Genomic DNA, 23255 nt, shown 5'->3' with positions numbered 1-23255 from the left:
GACATAAGGTGTCAGAATGGATAAAAAAAACAAAACAAAAACAACAACAACAAAGACCCATCTAAATGCTGCCTACAAGAAACTCTACCATCTGCAGATTGAAAGTGAGGGGATGGAGAACCATTTACCATGCTAATAGACATCAAAAGAAAGCTGGAGTAGCCATACTTATAAAAGAAAAACTAGATTTTAAGCCAAAGACTGTAACAGGAAATGAAGAAGGACACCATATCATAATGAGTCTATCCAACAAGATCTAACAACTGTAAATATTTGTGGCCCTAACTTGGGAGCACCCAAATATATAAAAATTAGTAACAAACATAAACTCATTGATAATAATACAATAATAGTAGGGGACATTAATACCAGACTCACAGCAAGGGACAGATCATCTAAGCAGAAAATCAACAAGGAAAAAATGGCTTTAAATGACACACTGGACCAGATGGACTTAACAGATATATTCAGAACATGTCATCCTAAAGCAGCAGAACACACATTCTTTTTGAGTGCACATGGGATGACATTCTCCAGAATAGATCACATACTGGGTCACAAATCAGGTCCAAACCAGTTTAAAAAGATTGAGATTATTCCACACATATTTTCTGACCACAATGCTATGAAACTTGAAGTCAGCCATAAGAAAAAATTTGGAAAGACCACAAATACAAGGAGGTTAAAGACCATCCTACTAACGAATGAATGGGTTAACCAGGAAATTAAAGAAGAAATAAAAAATATATGGAAACAAATAAAAATAAGATAGTTCAGAACCTTTGGGGTGCAGCAAAGGTGGTCCTGAGAGGAAAGTATATGACAATACAGGCATGCCTCAGAAAGCAAGAAAAGTCTCAAATACACAACCTAACCTTACACCTAAAGGAGCTGGAGAAAGAACAGCAAATAAAGCCTAAACCCAGCAGGGGAAGAGAAATAATAAAGATTAGAGCAGAAACCAATGAAGTAGAAACCAAAAGAACAGTAGAACAGATCAACAAAACTAGGAGGTGGTTCTTTGAAAGAATTAATAAGATCGATAAACCCCTAGCCAGACTTACCAAAAAAGAAAAAAGAGAAAGGACCCAAATAAATAAAATCATGAATGAGAGAGGAGAGATTACAACCAACACCAAAGTAATACAATTATAAGAGAATATTAGAAAAATATGCCAACAAATTGGGTAATCTGGAAGAAATGGATAAATTCTTAGAAATGTACAAACTACCAAAACTGAATCAGGAAGAAATAGAAAATTTGAACGACCAGTAGCCAGCAAAGAGATTAAATCAGTAATCAAAAATCTCCCAGTAAACAAAAGTCCAGGGCCATATGGCTTCCCAGGGGAATTCTATCAAACATTTAAAGAAGAGTTAATACCTATTCTCAAACTATTAAAAAAAATAGAAATGGAAGGAAAGCTTACAAACTCATTTTGTAAGGCCAGCATTACCTTGATTCCAAAACCAGACAAAAACCACACTAAAAGAATTATAGGCCAATATCCCTGATGAAGATAGATGCAAAAATTCTCAACAAAATACTAGCAAATGAAATACAACAGTACATTAAAAGAATCATTCCCCACAATCAAGTGGGATTTATTCCTGGGCTGCAAGGGTGGTTCAGTATTCACAAATCAATCAGTGTGGTACACCACATTAATAAAAGAAAGGATAAGAACCATATGATCCTTTCACTTGATGCAGAAGGAGCATTTGACAAATACAGCATCCATTCTTGATAAAAACCCTTAACAAAGTAGGGGTAGAGGTAACATACCTCAACATCATAAAGGCCATATTCAGAAGATGCACAGCCAGTATATAATCATCAATGGAGAAAAACAGAGCTTTTCCTCTACAGTCAGGAACAATACAGGGATGTCCACTCTCACCACTGTTACTTAACATAGTACTACAAGTCCTAGCTTCAGCCATCAGACAACAAAAAGGAATAAAAGGCATTGAAATCATCAAGGAAGAAGCCAAACTTTCACTATTCACAGATGACATGATACTCTATGTAGAAAACTCAAAAGACTCCATCAAAAAATTGCTAGAACTGATACACGAATTTGTTGAAGTCACAGGATACAAAATCAATGTGCAGAAGTCTGTTCCATTTCTGTACACCACTAATGAAGCAGCAGAAATAAAAATCAAGGAATTGATCCCATTTATAATTGCACTGGGAATAAGCCTAACCAAAGAGTTAAAAGATATGTACTCTGAAAACTACAGAACACTTATGAAAGAAATTGAAGAGGACACAAAGAAATGGAAAGACTATGCTCATGGATTGGAAAAACAAATACTGTTAAAATGTCTATACTACCCAAAGCAATCTACACATTTAATGCAATCCCTATGAAAATACCACCAGCATTTTTCACAGAGCTGCAACAAACAATCTTAAAACTTTTATGGAACCATAAAAGACCCTGAATAGCCAAAGCAATCCTGAAAAAGAAAAACAAAACTGAAGGCATCACAATTCTGGATTTCAAATTATATTACAAAGCTGTAGTCATCAAGACAGTATGGTCCTGGCACAAAAAGAGACGCAAAGAAAATGAAACAGAATAGAGAACCCAGAAATGGACCCACAGCTGTATGGTATACTAATCTTCCACAAAGCAGGAAAGAATATCCAATGGAAAAAAGACAGTCTATTCAACAAATGGTGTTGGGAAAACTGGACCACTTTGTTACGCCATACACAAAAATAAATTCAAAATGGATGAAAGACCTAAATGTGAGACAGGAAACAATCAAAATCGTAGAGGAGAACACAGACAACCTCTTTGACCTTGGCCACAGCAACTTCTTCAAGGCAAGGGAAACATATGCAAAAATGAACTATTGGGACTTCACCAAGATAGAAAACTTCTGCATAGAAAAGGAAACAATCAGCAAAACTAAAAGGCATCCTATGGAATGGGAGAAGATATTTGCAAATGACATAGTAGATAAAGGGTTAGTATCCAAAATCTATAAATAACATCAAATTCAACACCCCAAAAATAATCCAGTTAAGAAATGGGCAGAACAGATGAATAGCTATTTTTCTAAAGAAGACATCTAGATGGCTAACAAACACATGAAAAGATGTTCAGCATCACTCATCATCAGGGAAATACAAATCAAAACCACAATCAGATACCACCTCACACCTGTCAGAATGGCTAAAATTAACAAGTCAGGCAACAACAGATTTTGGCGAGGATGTGGAAAAAGGGGAACCCTCCTACACTGTTGGTGGGAATGCAAACTGGTGCAGCCACTCTGAAAAACAGTATGGAGGTTCTTTGAAAAGTTAAAAATAGAACTACTCTACAATCCAGCAATTGTGCTACCAGGTATTTATCCAAAGGATACAAAAATACTGATTGAAAGGGACACATGCACCCTGATGTTTGTATCAGGATTATCAACAACAGTCAAATTATGGAAAGATTCCAAATGTCTATCAACGGATGAATGGATAAATTGTGGTATGTTTATAGATCTATGTATCTATCTATATCTATCTATCTATCTGTCTATCTAAATATATTCTACTCCTGTGTAACATTTAAAACTATTTAAGCATCTATACATCTAAAAAGTGCTTAAAACTTGCCAGTTGCTTTAACTGATTATACCATTCACTCCTTATAATAATCCTCATTTGAAAGATGGGAAAATAGAGGCACAGTGTGGCTGTTCCTCAAGGTGAAAAAGCAGGTAGATAGTGGAACAAAATACTGAATTCTACCTTTGTTGACCGGCAAGCATGTGCTTTTAATACAATTCTATTCTGGTGCCTTCCAGTGGGTCTCCTTTGCCCATTCCCCTTCTTTTTTGGAGTTGGTATGGTGTAGTAAAAGAATACAATGAATCTTGGCATTAGGGTGGTCTAGTTTAGAATTAAGATTCTGGAAAAGTAATTTTTATCTTGTGGTCTCCCCCACCCATTGTAATTTAAGTTAATTACCCTAATTTTTAAGAAAATTGTTGGAGAATAAAATAAGACACCCAGTGGATAGGCAAAAAGTGCAGTTCTTAGGTTCCTACCCTCCTTCTCTGCAGGGGTGATCCCCTCATGCAGTTTCTTTTCTCCTTTGATTAATAGCATTCTGTTTCTACTTCATTCTTCAGTGTTTTCTTCTCTCCTGTCACTACTATCCCTTCTCCTGCCTCTCTTTCCACCTCTTATTAATGGAATTTAGGGAAAAAACAAGTCCTAAAATGTCTACTTCAGATCAGGTGCTAGCCCTGTCATTTAATTGAATTGAATAGACTTATGCAGCATTTTAACCTTGAGTCTGCTTCTTGATCTATAAAATTCAAAGGGTATTCTCAAAGACCCTTCCCAGCATTTCCATTTTATAATGTTGATGGTATTTCTCTCAGACACTCTAGGCATTTATAAAAATTTATTCTACAGATTCTATCCTAACGTTCCCACATTTCCTGACTTTGGTACCTTAGGTTAATTTTCTAATCTTTTGTCTACGAATGGCAAGGCATTAAACATTTGAGATGGAATTAAATATCTTGCTCCATCACATTTCAGTTCTCCATCTGGCTTTTGCAATTGGAATTTACTGGCAAATGTAATTTGAGCTTTGGGGGGCTGTGTGTGAGCAAGAAATACTGATGCCATCAGCCCACATGTTGGTACAACCCTGAACTTTGTGGTCTCTATCTTTCTGAGGAGCAGATGGTAAAGAAAATAATCCTGAAATGCTCCCATCATGGTGGAGGAAGGGGAGGAAGAGAAAGAGAGAGATTGATTGATTGATTTAGAACTATACAATGCATATGTGCCTTTATAGCCTTGAAAAAAAAAAAGCATTTCATAACAAGATAGATCATCTTTGCCTTTTGAGGGAAGCACAGTGACTGCTTATAAAAGAGTGCTTGAAGACTCAGAAATGGTTGGGAAATAACTTACTTACAGTTAAGGGGTATGAAGGAGGGAACTGGAGGTACCACTGTGGGAGACATAAAAAAAAAAAAGCCCATTCGTCAGTTATTCTGGTTACCCACAAATCTATACTCCAGAGACTTTGATTCCCTTTCATAATTTAAGTCAACTCTGGGAATGACCTAGACTATGTAGCACATACAACGAGATAGACCATGAGTGAGTGCCTAAGTTTGAAAAATTCAAAGTATAAAATAGAAAAGGACATGGTCAAATTTCCTAGTTACTTGATGGGAAACAATCCAACAATTGTGGTTAGTGGCAGAAAGTTGGGCTTTTTGGACCACTCTTGCTGTGTAATTGACTCCCCCCAAATAGGTGGTTTAAAACAACAATTATTTTTCTTGCTCAAGAGTCTGTAAGTTGCCTGGTGGTTCACAGGCAACTAGTGTGGACGTGGTTGGGTGGCTGTGCTTCAAACTCTGGGGACAGCTGGGCCTGGCTCCCCCCTGCTCTGCATATTTTACATCCTCCATGGAATATCAGGTTAGCCAGAGCACGTTCTTATTCTAGCAGTGACAGAAGTCCAAGAAAAATAAAAGATGTAATTAGTAAGACCTCTTGTGGTCTGGGCTTATAAATGGCACATAGTCAGGTCTACCCATATCTTATCAACCAGAGTAGCCACATAGTTTTCTAGTGATCAACTGCTGTAAAACAAGTTAAGCCAAAACTCTCTGGTGTAAAACAACTAGTTTGTTGTTCTGTCAGATTCTTTTGGCTAAGTATTTGGAAAAGGCACAGTAGGAATGGTTCTGCTCTATCCTATGATGTCTGGTCCTCACCTGAGATGTTTGAAATGGATAATGCCTTAACTAGTTGGGCTGGAGAATTCCCTTCCAAGATGACTTCTTCACTCATATGTCTGGTCTGGGTATGGAGAGCTGGAGAACAGAATCAGCTGGGACTGTCGAACAGAGTGCCTAAAGTTGGCCTTCTCACATGGTAACTCAAGATTTTTTAAACAAGTGTTTCATTTTTTTTTAAAGATTTTATTTATTTATTTGAGAGAGAGAATGAGATAGAGAGAGAGAGCATGAGATGGGGGAGGGTCCAAGGGAGAAACAGACACCCTGCTGAGCAGGGAGCCCGATGCGGGACTCGATCCCGGGACTCCAGGATCATGACCTGAGCCGAAGGCAGTCGCTTAACCAACTGAGCCACCCAGGCGCCCATAAACAAGTGTTTCAGAAAATCAGGCAGGAGTTGACTTCTACTGACAGCCTCAGAAGCTACCCATTATACCTTATATTATTTCTATCAGCTACAAACTAATCACTAAGGCTGGTTCAGATTTTAGGGGAAAGGAATTAGCCCTGCCTCTTGATGAGAGGAGGGTCAAAGATTTAATTTTTTTTTAATTTGAATATAGTTGACACACAGTGTTATGTTAGTGTATGGTGTACAACACATAGTGATTCAATTGCCCTATAAGTTGTACTATGCTCACCATAAGTGTAGCTACCATCTGTCACTATACATTGCTATTACAATATCATTGACTATATTCCCCATGCTGTGCCTCTTATTCTCGTGATTTATTCATTTTATGCTGGAAGCCTGTATCTCCACTCCCTTTACCTGTTTTTCCCTCCTCCAGTCCTCTTCCCCTGGCAACCATCAGCTTGTTCTCTGTATTTATGTCTGATTTTGCTTTTTGTTTTATTTATTAGTTTTGTATTTTAGATTCCACATACGAGTGAAATTATATGGTCTTCGTATTTCTCAGTCTTACTTATTTCACTTAGCATAATACCCTCTAGGTACATCCGTGTTGTCACAAATGGCAAGAGCTCATCCTTTCTATGGCTATATAATATTCCTCTGTGTGTATGTGTGTGCTTCCTTATCGATTCATCCATCAATTGACACTTAGAGAGTCAAAGATTTGTGTGTCTTTTAAACCATTATGCATAGCTAAGGCCAAACTTAAGTTGCAGAAAACTACACTTTTCCCCAAGTGAAAGAGATTATAAAATCATATGGTACAAACCATGGACACAGGGAGGTGAGAGGAACCAGGGCTAATAACTTAACATCCACAAGGAATAGGTGAAAACTGAAGGATGGACATGGAATGGTATCCAGGTGACTAGTTTTTTCACATATAGTAGGTATGAAGAAAATAATGTGGTCCTCAAGGAAGGGGATACCTGAAGGTCAGTTTATGGCTTTAAAATTAAAGCAATGAAAACTGGTGTCCAAGTTCTTGCAAGTGTAGTGCTAGGCAGAACACCTGAGAAGCCTACTCATGATGATTAAGCTTAGATGGTATAATTGGTGCCGTCAAGTACCAAATCCAAGAGAACAAGATTGAAACAAGGTCCTCTTTCCCCAGGGGAGCTAAACTTACACTATATCTCTGACCTAATACAGCTGAACTCAGGAGCTGGAGTTTCTAGATCAATACATAGAAGTGTTAATAATTCTAGCAAGGAAGATATGGAAGGACAGAAGCCAATACTCTAATAAATTAAACATTTCTAGAAATGTTTGAATAGTTGAGATGCCAAGTGGAGATTTGTTCATTGAATTTCACTGTTATTGATTAGAATATCTGGCACTAGACTAGTTTATCAAATATCTTTCACAGTATTTCAGATACTGGAGTCTGCTAGAACCCGTTTTATTGTCCAAAAGTTATCTACTCTATAAAAACATAAAAGATGAAAATATTCAATGATATTTTTATCTCTTGAAAAAATGTCATTTGATTTAAACATGTATTTTCCCCTCAAATTAATAAATTTTCTTCACAAATGGAGTACTCTGAATCAGATTTAGTAGTAGTAATAAGAAAATTGGACTATCAAGGGAGGGTTGGGATTCTAAACCTACACATTCAGAAGCCAAAAATGCCAAGATTTTATGAACACACACTAAAGTAAGAGTTTTTTTTAAGGCTTTCTTGCCAAAGCTCAAGAATATAAAAATGGGTTATGACAATTTCACTCAAGAGTCATTTTTTTTTCCTGACACAAGCAGGTCAGACATTGACAGAGATTAGCTGTGCAATCAATGTTTTTGGTTGGAATTTCCAAAACAAACAGAATGAATAGTTAATGCATATAAAGGTACATCTGTTTAATAATAATAGCCTTTGTTCTGAATTAATTATTTAAAAATCTTGAGTATCCTTGTAAGATTTGTGGAGCTATATATGTATCTCTATAAATATATCTCCATTTTCTGTAAAATGATCGGGAGGGTTCCTTCTACCATTAGGAGTCCTAAATTGATTACCAGGGACCTTGAGGAAGAATTTTTCCTAACACCAATGTCTTGGTTCTCTGAAGCACAGAGAACTGAAACAGATCATTGTTTTTTCTGCCTGGAATTTTAGTCTTTTCCTGGTATTCTGTTGATTTAAATGCTGCTAAATACTGAAGGTGAAATTCAAATACCCATTGCTCCTAGAAGTTGTTTTTGATCTCCAAATATGGAAATGATGTAGTGCCTTTATTTTGAACAAGCGTGGAATTTTCATTATACTTGTTCATGACACTTGGCACTTTTCAGCTTTAACAGAGTTTATTGACAAGCTTTTCCTACCACATATAATTAAACTTTCTGTTTCCCATAGAACTCATTCCATGAGCTTATACATGGGAGGTGATAAATTATTGAAAAAGAATTTTAATTAATTCATATATCCATCACTTCTTCTGATGAACAAAGCATTATATACATTCATCTGCTTGTATCTTCAATGCATACATAGAAATATAAAATATATGCTTAAGATCTAAACATTTTACTATATGTAGTCTCTGTTAAAGTAAATAAATAGTAGGTAAGATATTAAGCCAGGGTCTGTCTCTTGAAGACATATTAGCCATAGTATTTTAAAACTGCCTTAGAGATCTCTGAGTCTCATTTGTGCTGCTTCTTGATATACAAAAGAAATGTAACCTAGGAAAATAGACATGACATATAGAGATACAGCAATAACTTGCTGTCTCAGAGCTGCATTATTTGGTTCCTCCATATCAATTGTGTAATTGGCAGATTTTTCTTGTTTTCCAAGGAGATCTTTCCAAAATACAAGCATCACCAAATTACCATCTCCTCATGACATTCAGTGTAACATTTCTGTTCCATAGTATGACAGGTATGGTCGCCAAGCTTTCAATCACAATTTCTGCTCGTCAGTTGCCCCATATTCTCCCACACCTCCCTTTTCTGATTTTTATGTTTTATTCTCCTCACCTTTTACGACTCAGATCTAGTAACATCTTTTTTGAAACCTTCTATGGTCACTTCTACACATTATCCTTTTACAAAAGCCTTTCTTTCTCGAGGATCCAAGAGTACCAATGACATCATAGTGTTACCAAAAGTATTAGATGAAGTAATAGTTTACAGTAATCGATACAGCACTGATGCCTGATAGATACCAAATATTGATAACTATTTCTTTTTAATCATTACCAAGTACATACTCTGTTACTCACTTATAAAAGTCACCTCTTGGGGCGCCTGGGTGGCTCAGTTGTTTAAGCATCTGCCTTCGGCTCAGGTTGTGATATCAGGGTCCTGGAATCGAGCCCCATGTCGGGCTCTCTGCTCAGCGGGGAGTCTGCTTCTCTTTCTCAAATAAATAAATAAAATCTGTGAAAAAAATTATCCTCTAATTGCTCATCTGTTATGCCTGTAAACCTTAATTTTATCAAAAATAAAGCTGTCTTTAGCAAATTTGCAAAATATGAATAAAAATGATCAGTTACAAGGTAATAGTTACAATGTTGTTTTACTTGTTTTGAAAATTCTCATATGTTTTTGGTTGAGATTTTATATTTGAAGAAGTTTCTATACACAAACTGTATCTTGGTTCAGGTATAACACTTTGTATAATTTAAGGAACTTCTGATTATAAATCTTTTACCTTGATAAATAATGTATATTGGTTACAATTGCAAGCATAGTCTTTTCTCCGGGGAGAGCAACAACTAAGTTATTTAAGACAAAATACAAGTAGAAGGATATTGTTATTGCTTCTAGCATCCTTTCAAGAAATTTTTTTTGCAGTATGGTAAATGCTTCTTACATTTCTGAACCAGGCATTGAGAATTTTATTCCAGTGGAATCTGGGAGTCTCTTTATGGTGTATGTACATCAGTGTTCAAAATACTGCAATTCAGATGCTTTGGAGAGGATGGAGCATGGTGATTAAGGATAAGGGCCTGGACTAAGACAGCCTGGCTTTTAATCACAGTTCTCTGCTGAGTGTTTGACCTTGGTGAGGTTACTTAATTTTTGCTTCAGTATCCCTGTATATAAAATAATAGTAATGCTAGTATCTGTCTTATAGCATCTTTATGGGAATTGAAGAAGCTTCTGTGGCTCTATACCACATACCACAGTTCTTCTCACACAGTAGGCACTCAGTTAGCCCTGATCATTATTTTTATTATATAATGATAATAATGGACTCCCTGTCATGCTCCTGAGACAGAGCCATATATCATCTGATCATTAGGTATCTGATAACACCCAGACCACTACCCCTCTCTATTTGATCCTTTTTAAAATTTCTTCTACCCCATCCCATTTCCTTACAGTCTTTGCTTCTCTCAAATCATCGACATATGGGGTATATATAAAATATACAAGTATCTAAGGGTGCCAGGGTGGTTCAGCTGGTTAAGCTTTCGACTCTTGATCTTAGCTCAGGTCTTGATCTGAGGGCCATGAGTTCAAGCCCCATATTGGGCTTCACACTGGGCTTGGAACCTACTTAAAAAAATATACCTGTGTGTGTGTGTGTGTGTGTGTGTGTGTGTGTGTACACAAGTATCTAAAAAGAGTTTAGACTTCATACTCTTATCAGGTCCCTTTTATCCCTAAGATTTTATAATAGAGAACAGGGAACGTAGATTCCCGTAAACAAAGGCAAGATTTTTTTTAAAATCTTTTTTTTAAAAAAGATTTAAAAACTTTAAAAAAGTTTTTTAAAAAATTATATTTTCTTATTTATAGCAAGAAAGACTTCCATATAGAGACATTGAGACTTAAATAGTTACAAGCATGTGCATACCATTTTAGAAGAAGCCCAGATATCTTCATGCATTTGCCTACAAGCTGTTTGTTTGCTTCTCTCTCTTCCAGCTGGAAGTCACTCATCATCCCTTTCAGAAGGAATTGTCAGCATAAACAATGCAGATTACAAAATAAGAAAGTCCAAAACAAGAGCATGTGCGCAAACCTCCCAGGTAAATATGTTTCAAAACTAAATCTTTTCCTTTGTAGCTTTCTGTGTACCCAAAAAGTGATTTTTACCTGTGGTTCTGAAGCATTCTGAATCTGTGGCATGTGAAAGCAGGCCATTTGTGGCAAAGTAGAACTCACTGGCATGATTTCTAGTCCCTCGGGACTACCTAATGTATTTATTATTCAAAGCTATTCAAGGAGGGGAATGTTATACCTGAGCTAAGCTCCTTGACCACTAGAGCATATGAGCTGACATACAAAGTGAGGAAATACAAAAACGGAAATGAGAGACAGAGTGAGTCTGTCATAAAGTCTTAAGTTCCTGGACGATGCATGGGGTTCTAAAAATAAGATTATGGCTCTACTCTCAAGAAGCCTGTGCTAAATCTGAGAATGAAACCAAAGCAACAAGAATACCCAGAGAAGAATTCAATGAGGCCAGCTAGGCCTATAGGATGCACAATAAAAGCTAACGTGATCCAGCTAGTATGCTAAAATCCAATCAGTAATGACAGCTGATATGTATAGAACAGTTACTGTGTGCCAGGAGCCTTTTCATTTTATCCCAATAACACCCCAGCAAGGAAATTACAACTTGTATCCCTTCGTTGTAGACAGGGAAACTCATGCACAGAGAAATTAAATAAGTGCCCAAGTTCACACAAATTCTACAGAATGGAGGTAAGCCATCCCTCCAGCTGTGTTGTCTCTAGAAGCTGCACTCTTACTGGTGATACATTCTTTTTCACTGGGAGGAAGAAGAGAAGGTGGAGAGGAAAGTGGAGAGGAGAAAAGCAAGCCTGAGTTTATGTTCTCCATCTATCTAGCAGTCACACGTAAGGAGATATATATCACAAAAAGCAACATAATTCTCACCAACCAAATAAAGAAGTTAAATTATGGAATAAAATTTTGTCAACACGTAATTATATGAAGGCTGAGAATAGTTATGGAAGCATGAAAAGAAGCTGGGCCACTATCATGCTGAGCAGTAGCCATGGAAGGATGGTACAAAAGGGCTAATCTCTTCTTTGCTTTGCTCTCTTTGCTTCTCACTTTTCTGGACCAGGTGTTGGGAAATAGGCCTTCAAAATTGTGATCAGTATATATGACCAAGTGGATAATCCTCACTTTAAGAACAACTGTTTCTTCAGACACAATTGCATAGCTAGGTCAGGTTCCCCTACCATATACATTCATAGCATCTCTACCCTTTTTACTTATCATAGCTGTCATTCCTTTGTGTAACTTTCTCATTAATTTCCTTCCAGATAAAACTCTTATTCTGTAAGGGTGGGGAGTACTTCAGTTGTTTTAGCTCGACATTAAGTCTCCTGTACATTGATGCATAGTAACTGTGCAGTAAGTATCCCTTCATAGGTTAAAAGGACAGGTTTGATGTTCTGATTTCCAAGTGTAGAGCTTACTAGAAAGAACACTAGTAGACTCTATCATATTTTCAATGATGAGGAAAGATGGCTGACAGGAAGGAAAAAGACAGACAAACCAGAAGAAAACTAACATAAGAATGAAAAGAACAAAAAAACAGAAACCAAACAGGAACGTTGGACTAAAGCCATGAGCCATCTAGTTAAAGGGATGAATGGCGAGGTGTGATTCAGTAGTCTGCACTTCATCGATTTCACATCTGCCTGTTTGTGTATCACGGATACACACTTACCATCAGTGGTAAGACTGATGTGCAGTCCTGCTATTTTGACATAGTGATAACAGCTATTCAGCACGTTGTCTATAAAAGGATTAAATTTGACTGTTAATTGATATTTACCTGGATATATGTAAGTTTACAGATATTATGTATAGACTATCACACATATGAATGATTCTGAAACATAGATCTTAGGAACTAGAGTTCTTATAACCACATTTCTATGGTGTGAAGGCAGTGTAGCCCTGGTGCCTGTGTTTTCTAGGCCTCTGTCAAGTGGCGATAACAAGTTAGTAGGGTAGGGGTGAGAATTTAATTATCTTGTGTATTCATAGCACTAAAAATGAACATATGATGAGAGCCCAATAAGGGGTATAAGCTTTTCAAGTTATAGTGCTGATTGCTCTTGTGTTTTAAGATTGTTTTTGATATTATTGCTTTGGTTGTTAGTATTTAGTAGACCAACAACATCGGCTTTGAAATCAAAATCAAAATTTAAATCTTTTAATCTCTTTCTGAGCTTGAATCTTAACATCTGTGAAATAAGAATGTTGACCTTACAAGATTGTTGTGAGAAATAAATGAGCTTTTGTATATGAACTAATTAGCCTGGTGCCTGTCACAATGGAAGCACACACACATTTTTACGTTTATATTTGTTTGTCTTTATATTCCTAAAAATATTATGTTAATAACAGTATATATGTAGTAAGTAAAATAAAGTACATTCTTTTAAATAATGTATTTTTGCTAGATTCTTGGGCTTTTCTCTGCAGTATTTTGGTTGTTCATTCTGTTTGTTTTCATGGGTGCCTAATGGGCATAATAACTATACAGGAAAACAAACAGACCTCAGAAACTTACCCTTGATGTATATTTTATATTCGAAAATAGACAGAAAAAAACTATTTTACTGTCTTCTGTCTGTCTGCTTCTGTCTCTATAGAGTCAAATGCTATTCTTTTAGAAAACAAAACATATCATTGAATGATTGTCCAAAACAAATGGCTTTCCTTGAACATTAATTGGGAACATTGCTGGCAAGAAAATTCCAACATCAAATGGCCTACAGTCAGAGACATTTCTTTATTTGTTCCCCTGTTCAGCTGTTCAAAATGTGGCCTGTCTGATGCATTTGTATAGAGTTTGTTAGGAAATTTTTTTTTTTTTTACATTGAGCTAGTGGCCCTTTAGGCAGAGGAATGTGGCCGATAAACAATATTCTATTGGCAGAGTATAAGTCATTTCTCATGACATGAACACCTACTATGAATTAAGCACAATGTTAACTCTATAAATATGAAGTTTATGTGATTTGTGCACATAAGAAATTTTTAATAAAATGGAAAAGACTTGTATGAACAAATAGAGACAATAGAGGCAGGGAGCTCAAGAATAAATAAATTGGTATTATACACTTAAAAGAACATAATATTTCTTGGGGATAGGCAGTCTATTTCTGGAGAAGTTGACTTCTGAGCTGGACTTTGAATATATCATTATTGTGTTTTAGGTGTATACGAAGTGGAAGAAGGACATTGGATGAGAAATATCATGTACAAAAATTCAAAACCTACATGAAATGACATGCTAGGTTTAGACAACTATAAATATTATCAATTGCTCAATTTTAGAGTGTTAAGGTAAGAAGAGAAATAGAAGGAATTAAGACTAAAACAAAAATCAGAAACTTGAAAAGTCTTTGTTTAAGCTATGATAACTGCAAGTCAAGGATAATATTTAAGCAAAAAAAGCAACATTTGCATATGGGTTTATTGTAGTTGTCGTTTCTTACAAAATGTTACCTGTCTGTTTTTTAAAAACAGTTTTATTGAGTTTTTCACATAAATAGAAAAAGCAACCTGAAAATTCATATGGAGACACAAAGGACCCTGAATAGTCAAAGCAACCTTGATCAAGAAGAAGAAAGCTAGATGCACCACACTTTCTGACTTCAAATTATATTATAAAGCTACAGGCTACAGTAATCAAAACAGCATGGTACTGGCATAAAAACAGATAAATAGACCAATGGAACAGAATAGAAAATGCAGAATAAACCTATGCATTTATAGTCAACTGATCCTGAACAAGTAAAACACACAATGCTGAACAGATAGTCTTTTCAACAGATGGTGTTAGGAAAACTAGATATCCATATGCGAAAAAATGAAATTGGACCTGTCTCAACATCAAATACAACTTAAAATGGATTAAAGGATTAAGTATAAGACCTGAAACCATAAAACTCCTCATGGGGGGTGGGAAACACAGGGAAAATCTTAACATTGGTTTTGGCGATAATTTCTTAGATATGACACTAAAAGCACAAGCAACAAAAGCAAAAAGAGACAAGTAGGATTACATTAAAGTAAAAAGCTGCTGCAGAGAAAGAAAACAACACAATGAAAAGGCAACCTCTGGATTGGGAACAAGTATTTGTAAACCATGTATCCAATAAGTGATTCATATCCAAACTATATAAGGAATTCATACAACTCAACACCACAAAAACAAATAATCTGATTAAAAATGGGCAAAGTACTTAAACAGACACTTTCAAAATAAGAAGTTCAAATGGCTAGTGGATAAATGAAAAAGTGCTGACCATTTCTAATCATCAGGGAAATGAAAATCAAAACCACAGTGAGGTAGCACTTCACATCTGTTAGGATGACTATTATCAAAAAGACGAAAAATACTAGTGGTGGGGAGGAGCTAGAGAAGGGGATCTCTCGTGCACTGCTTGTGGGAATACAGATTAGTAGAGCCACTGCAGAAAACCGTATGGGGATTCCTCAAAAAATGAAAAATAGAACTATTATATGATCTAGTAATCCCACTTCTGGGTGCATATCCAAAAGGAACTGAAATCAAGATGATAAAGAGGTATTTGCACTCCCACATTCATCAGAACATTATTCATAACAGCCAAGATGTGGAAATAACCTAAATGTCCTTTAACAGATGAGCGGATAAAGAAAATGTGGTATTATATACAAAGGAATGTTATTCAGTCCTAAAAAGGAGGGCAATACTGTATTTGTGGTAACATGGATGCATCTAGAGGGCATTAATACGAAGTGAAATAAGTCAGAGAAAGACAAATACTGTGTGATTCCTCTTGAATGTAGAATCTTGAAAAAAACAAACTCATAGAAACAGAGAACAGATTGATGTTGCCTAGGGCTTGGGAGAGGGGAAATGGGGTAATGTTGGCCAAAGGGTACAAAGTTTTAGTTGGGCAAGATTTAGTTCTAGAGATCTCATGTACAGCATATACAGCATGTAACAATAGTTATGAAAACTGTGTTTTGTACGTGAGATCTGCCAAGAGGATAGATCTTAAGTTAAATATCATACACACACACACACACACACACACACACAATCACACAAACACAGAAAACTATGGATATGTTAATTGATTTGATTATAGAGATCCTTTCATAATTGATATATAAGTCATACAGGTTTATTGGTGTTCAGATTTTTGGTTTTTGTTTTGTTCTTTTGCTTGTTTTCATTGAGCTAGGAATTAAAACTGAAGCTTTTTGAAAAATTTCCTCCTGGTTTAATGCATAGCTCTTTATCAAAAAACCATCCTTAGTTTCTTTCTATAAATTGTCTAATAGGGAAAACACAAATTTCCCAAGGAAAAGCTGATATATAGCAGTGGTTAAAAACAAAGACTTTGGAGACTGGCTAATGTGGACTTTGTCACACACACAGGTTAATTCACCTACTCAATCTTATAAAAGGGGAAGGGGTGTCTTAGTCCATTCAAGCTGCTCAGTAAAACTGCCATAGACTGAATGGCTGATACACAACAGATCTTTTTTTTTTTTTTTTTTCACAGTTCTGAAGGTTGGGGAGTCCAAGATTAAGGTGCCAGCAGATTTGGCATCTGGTGAGAGCCTGCTTCCCGGTTTGTAGAAGGCCATCTTTTTTCACTGTGTTCGGTCTGCATAGTGGAAGAGGTAAGGAACCCCCTGAGGTATCTTTTACAAGAGCACTTGTCCCTCTTGACAAGTGCTCTGCCCTCTTGACTTAGTAACTTCCCAAAGCCCCCACCTCCAAACAACATCATTTTGGGGATTAGGTTTCAACTTCCGAATTTGGGGGGTGGGAGCACAAATGTTCAGTCTAGTAGTAATTATCTCCTCCTACTCCATGTCTAAATCTTTCTCATCACTCAGGTCTCACCTTCTCAGAGAAAACTTCCTAACCACTGTACATATTTACTCTCTGCCTCTCACCCTGAGCTGGCTTCATGGGCATGTGACCAGACCTCACATTTAGAAGGGTCCTATACCTGGAAGTCAGTGTTCTGCCCTTGCCAACTTGAAATTCCTAGTAATTTTACTTTTGAATTTCTATTTTATAAGTGAAATCCAATGGGACAATGGAGCATGTAACCAGGCTTGGAACTTTGGCTCACACAAAGTATTGCCTCACAGCAACACCCTGGGATGAGTTCTTGACCGCATGCCTCCCTGCCCTGTGTTACCTGCACCCACCCAGCCTCCTTTTCTCTCCTACCCATGATTGCTTTCATTCTCTGCTCTGGCAGGGACATGGGCATGGGCACAGCATGTCAGGGTTGGGCATACTGCCCTATGACATCTTAGGTTAGGACATGATAGTGACCATTCTCACTCTAGGCTGCAGCACAATGTTGTGTCTGGCAGGTCATTGACCAGAAATTGCGTCTCATCAGGGAAAAGTCTTTTGCCTATCCCCAGTCCAGTTACCACGTATGTCCTGGCATGGTGGTTTAAAGATCTCTAGCGGGTGATCATCTGTTGCTGGTTGCAGTGGCAAGCCTGCAGGAAGGGGATAAACCAGACCCCACTTCTCCATATCCTGTACCTGGCCAGGGCACAGTATGTCAGTTCACTAGCTGATGGATGGAGAACCAGGTACCTGCAGGATTCCTTTCATGTGGCAGGGCCAGTCAGCACCTCTGAGAGTCTGCACTCACCCTCAGGTATCCCTGTGTCCAGGAGCACTCTCTCAGCCAGTTCTATTCTTGCATGATTCTCTCTTCCTCGTTCCCATTTTCTTGAGTCTGATGTGTGTTTGTCCTATGTGGTGAGCTTGAGACACCCTCCAGGGATGAGCCATGAGATAAGAATTGAGTAATTTAATTTTAGCACATGGAATCAAATGAGGTATAAAAAAACAACAAGTAACATGTATCAATCCAATATTACAAATTAAGGTTCTACTGAAGTAGAATCTACATCCATTTGTCAAATACCTAATATTGCATAACCATCAGAATGGTTGGTATAAATTAGGCATTTAAGAAATATGTATTGAATGGATGAATGAATGAATGACCAAATGAATGAACATAGGTTTATGTAAGGATTAAATGAGAAAATGTATGTTAAAAAATTAGCATAGTGCCTGGCATGTAGGGCTCCAATTGGTGGTTGTGGACATAATAGTAATGATGGTAACGAAAGTGATGATGATAATGGTACTCCTCCACCTGATACAATTTATTTTCTATAAAATTACTTTTCTTAAAATACAATTTAATCATTGTTGTAAGATATGACTTATTCTTTCCTTCTCTCATGCTCTGTGGCTTTGCCCCATATATTCTTCTTCTGATGGAAATGTGATTCATCATTCCCTCTCATCCTATAACTTATTCTTAACATTTGTTTCCTCAACTTATAGTTCAAAAATTAGCTAAAATATTACATACTTCAGGAGATCTGTCTGGACATTTTTGACTAGGTCATACCCACCTGTCTGGCCCTTATCCTGTACCACTTCTTTGTAGTACATATCAGTGCTGTGATTTATGTCTTTGTGATTTTTGCATAGTTCTAATTATCTCTCAAGTTCACTGTATGTTCTGCCTGGATAGGGCTTACTTTTTTTTTTTTTTTTTTTTTTTAATAATCATTTATTTTTCATAGCTCTGGAGACTGGGAAGTCCAAGACAGATTTGGGGTCTGATGTGGACCAGCTTCCTTGTTCAGAGATGGCTGTTTTGGGGTCTGTTTTATAAGGGCCCTAACCTCTTCATGAGAACTTCACCCTCATGATGTGATCAAAAAGGTCCCTTCCCCTAATACCATCACACTGGGGGTGAGGATTTCAACTTCTGAATTTTGGGATACAGGGCCTACGTTTTTGCTTAACGTGATATTCCAACACATTGTTCAGATCCTGGCACATAGTTGCCATTAACACACATTTATTGCATGAATTCTTTTATTGAAGATGTTAAAAAAAATACAGTGGTTGCAGCAAATGAAGATGGTGGGGGATTAATGGAAAGAAGCATTATTCTAAGTAGTAGAAACATTTCCTCTCTCTTTATTCCCAATAGATTCTCTTTATTGCTTCTTAGTCAACCCCTTTTTGAATTCTTTTGATGCCTATTCAAGCCTGTGTGTGTATTTACTTGTTTGTTCTTCATGTAGTTCCTTTCTCCCAAAGAACCCCCCCTGGTGGCTCTGACAATTCAAGAGAGGATATTCATTCTTTGAGCTTGCAGAGCTCTGCAATATAGCCTCAGGTAAAACAGTTCAAAGAGCCCAAAAGGAAAGTAAAAAGAGCCAACAGAACACCTAACATGATGCCATCTTTTCCCCTGGTGTTTACCTTTCCTGCATTTCTGGTTCCTGCTAAATTGCCTGAGTTGGAATTCACCCTCAAAAACTTGAAGATATTGTAGAACAGGTGCATTCATGTTTGTAGGTCTTGAAGTTTTTACAATATGAATGGACCCTTCTTTAAGATAAAAAATGCAAAATCATGAATTCAAATCTCTATGAAATACAGTATTTATTTAGAATGAGTAAAGAAATCACAACAGAAATTAGCCAAAAGGATTACAAATATAACACAATGCAAAAGAATAGGATATTTTTAAAAAATTAATTCCTTGAAACACTTCCATAGTACTTTGGTTGCCTAAATTATTTGGCATCATAATCTTACGATTATTTTCTCTTATAGGGTGAGTAGAAAGTTAATTTCAGTCTTCTTTAAAGGAAATTTGATGGTTTTTTATTTTTCTTGCATTGCCAAATATATTCTTGATGGAATAAAAAGTGTAGTTTGACTAGGCTTCGATGAGAACAAAATCCTTTTTTTTTTTTTTTTTAAGTTCCAGGCGTGTGTTAGAAAAATGTTCCATTGGTAAGCTTTAAATTTCAAATATCTTTCAGATATCTTTATCACATAATTCTGGTGCTGGGGGCCAAAGCACATATTTGTATCATGATACCACACCCATCAGTGTGGTGCTACGGTCAGTGGGAGGAGAGGTAAACCTTTAGAAATCCCTACATTGAGACAGTTAGCAAGAACTGTCACACCCAAAGCAACTGAACCACATAAATATATTCTGCTAAATCCACATAGTCCCAACAGACTCTCCAGGTAGCTCCATTTCAGATCCCAAAAATGTCCACAGGGCATCTCAGTTCTAACCCAGGGGATAAGTGAGACGCTTTGAGAAGGAAAGAAATGATGGTCTTGACTAGGGTTAAAATGTCTTACTTTGCAAATTTTATAAAAACATGACCATGTGACTACAGTGCTGGGCTCACTGTAGAGAACGGGCACCTGCAGATGAGAAGCCCTGAAATATAAGCTTCATTCCCTTTTTGGTAAACATATCTCTGCTTCCTACACAAACTTCTCTCGGCAAATGTCATTTAGTTGTGATGACCTTCTCTCCAAGGCATTGAGATAATACTTTATCAGGGACGTAGGAGGGGTGCAATATGGTTGTCGTGTTGCCCTTCAAAGGAGAGTTATTGAATCAAGGTGCTGACTTAGATCCTAAATAGTATTCGATTCTAGACCATGCTGGAGGGAAAATAGAAAGAATAATTGTTTTCATGCCTCTCATTGAAAACTTTTATTGACTCTTTACTATGCGTGAGACACTGTGTCAAGTGCTTACGTGCAGTACTTCATTGGCTGTTTATAATGTCTCTGTGAGGGTATCTGTATTTAGTTTCACTGTACAGGCAAGAATGCTGAAATAGACAAATTAAGTTAACTGTCCCAAGGACAAGCTGGTGGAACTGGCATTTTCACTGTGGAGATCTGATTCCAGTACTGGCATTCTTAGCCACTCTATTCTACTGCTTCGTGGTTTTCCATCCATTCCTCAATACATGGAAAAGGAATATACTTATCTCCCTATAAGGTTTGGAATGAAACCGGGTTCATTTATTTATTTATTTATTTTTAAAGATTCTATTTATTTATTTGACAGAGAGACACAGTGAGAGAGGGAACACGAGCAGGGGGAGTGGGAGAGAAGCAGGCTTCCCACCGAGCAGGGAGCCCGATGTGGGACTCGATCCCAGGACCCTGGGATCATGACCTGAGCTGAAGGCAGACGCTTAACAACTGAGTCACCTAGGCATCCCTGGAATGAAACCAAGTTTAATTTCAGTCTCCTTTGAATATTATTAGTTGAATGAGCCAGTTGCTTTTTTGCTTTTGAATTTTTTGCTTCTCATCTGTAGAATGAATATTTTCAAGTACCTACTTTATGACACTTTTTTGAGGAATGATTGAGATAATGCATGAGACAACTTTCAGCTCATTGGTCAAGTTATTTGTTTGAACTTTAGATTCTTTACATGGCAGCTGTTTGGCCTTAAGCAACTCCATTTCTTTTACCTGCAAGATGAGATTGCATCATTTATCTCCACTGGTGAGAGGATAAAATGAAAAACAAAGGTGAAAGTGATACATCAGTACTGACTTGCATAATGCAAAATGTGTGCTACTAAGATTTTCCACTGTCTACTGTAGAAACCATAATTATTTCCATATTTTCAATTGATAGCAATTATGGCTATTAAGTTTATGAGCATAAGATGTTTGAAAAATCAAATAAGCCTTGAGCCTGTGTCCATCTAGGAGGAGGGTGAGGAGATAGGAGGTTTGGGCTTGTCTAATCAATCAAAACTAAATTCCTAATGGTGCAAGTTGTTTCTGATTTTGACATTCTGTTCCCATAGCTGGTGACAGTGGAACCTAGGTGAACCACTAGGTCACTTCTGTTAGAATTTTTATGTTCTCACGAAGAAAGAATCTGCCTAGAGTTCAGAAGAAAAAATTTAGAGAGTAGACAATAAAAGAATAAAACACAGTTGTTTGTGTACTAAATGTAACTGCATTTCAGACATCTTCTCCAGATTATCTGTTTCTTTTTTGTAATGAGGATGACATTTTCTTTGGTGTTGCTTTAAAAATGTGGGCTGCAAACACGGAGGAAGGAAAGAGGCAATTCTTCTACAATACATTCAAGTGCATTACATTAATCAATTTTGCATGTCTTTACTGAACCTCATTCATTCAATTCACATGTCTTCCCGGGACCACGATTTACTATGAAAGCTGTGTCTCTCCCTCCACTTTAATTTGGACCAAGCCCAAATGAAACCGTGAAAAAGCAAGATACAAAGAAAGATGGACGTGGCTATTACACGGAGACAGGAAGCAAAACGACCTCTCAGATGTTTCCAACTGAGGACATGACATTTTCAGAAGAGTCAAAAAAAATTGCAAAGTCACCTCTTCCATTTTTCCACCCATTTACCGTTGGTATATTGATGACTGATTATAAGAAAAAGGCAGGATAAAGTCGCACTAGGGAACAGTAATTCACTTTGGGTGATTATCAGAAAGGACTAATGGGGAAGTTTCCAAGATGCCAGTGTACACAAGGTATTGTTGTGGTAAGATTAATGAGCCAGGGGAGACATACCCTTCAAGTAGCTGACAGTTGCCACGTGCTCTGACATTTTACCGTGTGGCCACAGTCTCTTAAACTTCACATGCTGTACTCCACTGTAAGATCGGAAAGGCAAATGAGGACAAGAGCAGAAGTTCATTCTTCTTGTGAATTCACATTCTTCCTTGTTGAGCTTGTGGATCTCTCTTTGCTGCTGCTAATATCGCTTGGCCTTCTTGCTGATTCTGTGGTCAGCCAAGCTCCCCAGTAAAGGTTTTCAGTTCTGCGAATGTTTCCAAAACCACAGAGGCTCTGTATGGTTAAGCCCCTTTCTGGGGTTTAATATGGCTTCTGGGTTTCTCCCGACTGTCCTCAAGTGTTTAACCTGATTTAGTTTTTTTTTTTTTTCCCTAAAACTTATGGATCTATCCTTTGATTATTCACTCATGTATCATCTTTCCCTGTCCTCCAAGCCTAGCATCGAACCCCAGTACTGTTGATTGCCTCTTCCTTCCTGTGGTCACCTAGACAGACATACACATGTGCCTTTTTTTTTTTTAAGACGTGATTAATAAGAGAAAGTAGAAGGACACTCACAAAATTATAATGTAAGGAAGTAAATATTTCAGAGTTCTATGAAGTTATCACAGTCGTTATCTCCAGAC

At 37.1% G+C, this 23255-nt stretch overlaps 1 long non-coding RNA gene across 1 annotated transcript in view; it reads left to right on the top strand.

Moving 5' to 3' along the window:
• Window positions 1–11085: 11085 nt before the first annotated feature.
• The window catches only part of LOC141370521 (uncharacterized), a 107358-nt gene continuing 95188 nt past the window's right edge, over window positions 11086–23255 (top strand). The window contains exons 1-3 of the long non-coding RNA XR_012374600.1: window positions 11086–11190; window positions 14371–14500; window positions 16717–16837. This is a non-coding gene — a long non-coding RNA (uncharacterized lncRNA). The remainder of the gene's footprint in view (window positions 11191–14370; window positions 14501–16716; window positions 16838–23255) is intronic.

Source organism: Callorhinus ursinus, unplaced genomic scaffold, assembly GCF_003265705.2.
Source record: "Callorhinus ursinus isolate GAN/ISIS: 27379988/994484 unplaced genomic scaffold, GSC_fseal_2.0 scaffold37, whole genome shotgun sequence".
Classification (NCBI taxonomy): domain Eukaryota; kingdom Metazoa; phylum Chordata; class Mammalia; order Carnivora; family Otariidae; genus Callorhinus; species Callorhinus ursinus.
This window is presented reverse-complemented; position numbering and strand designations above follow the sequence as displayed.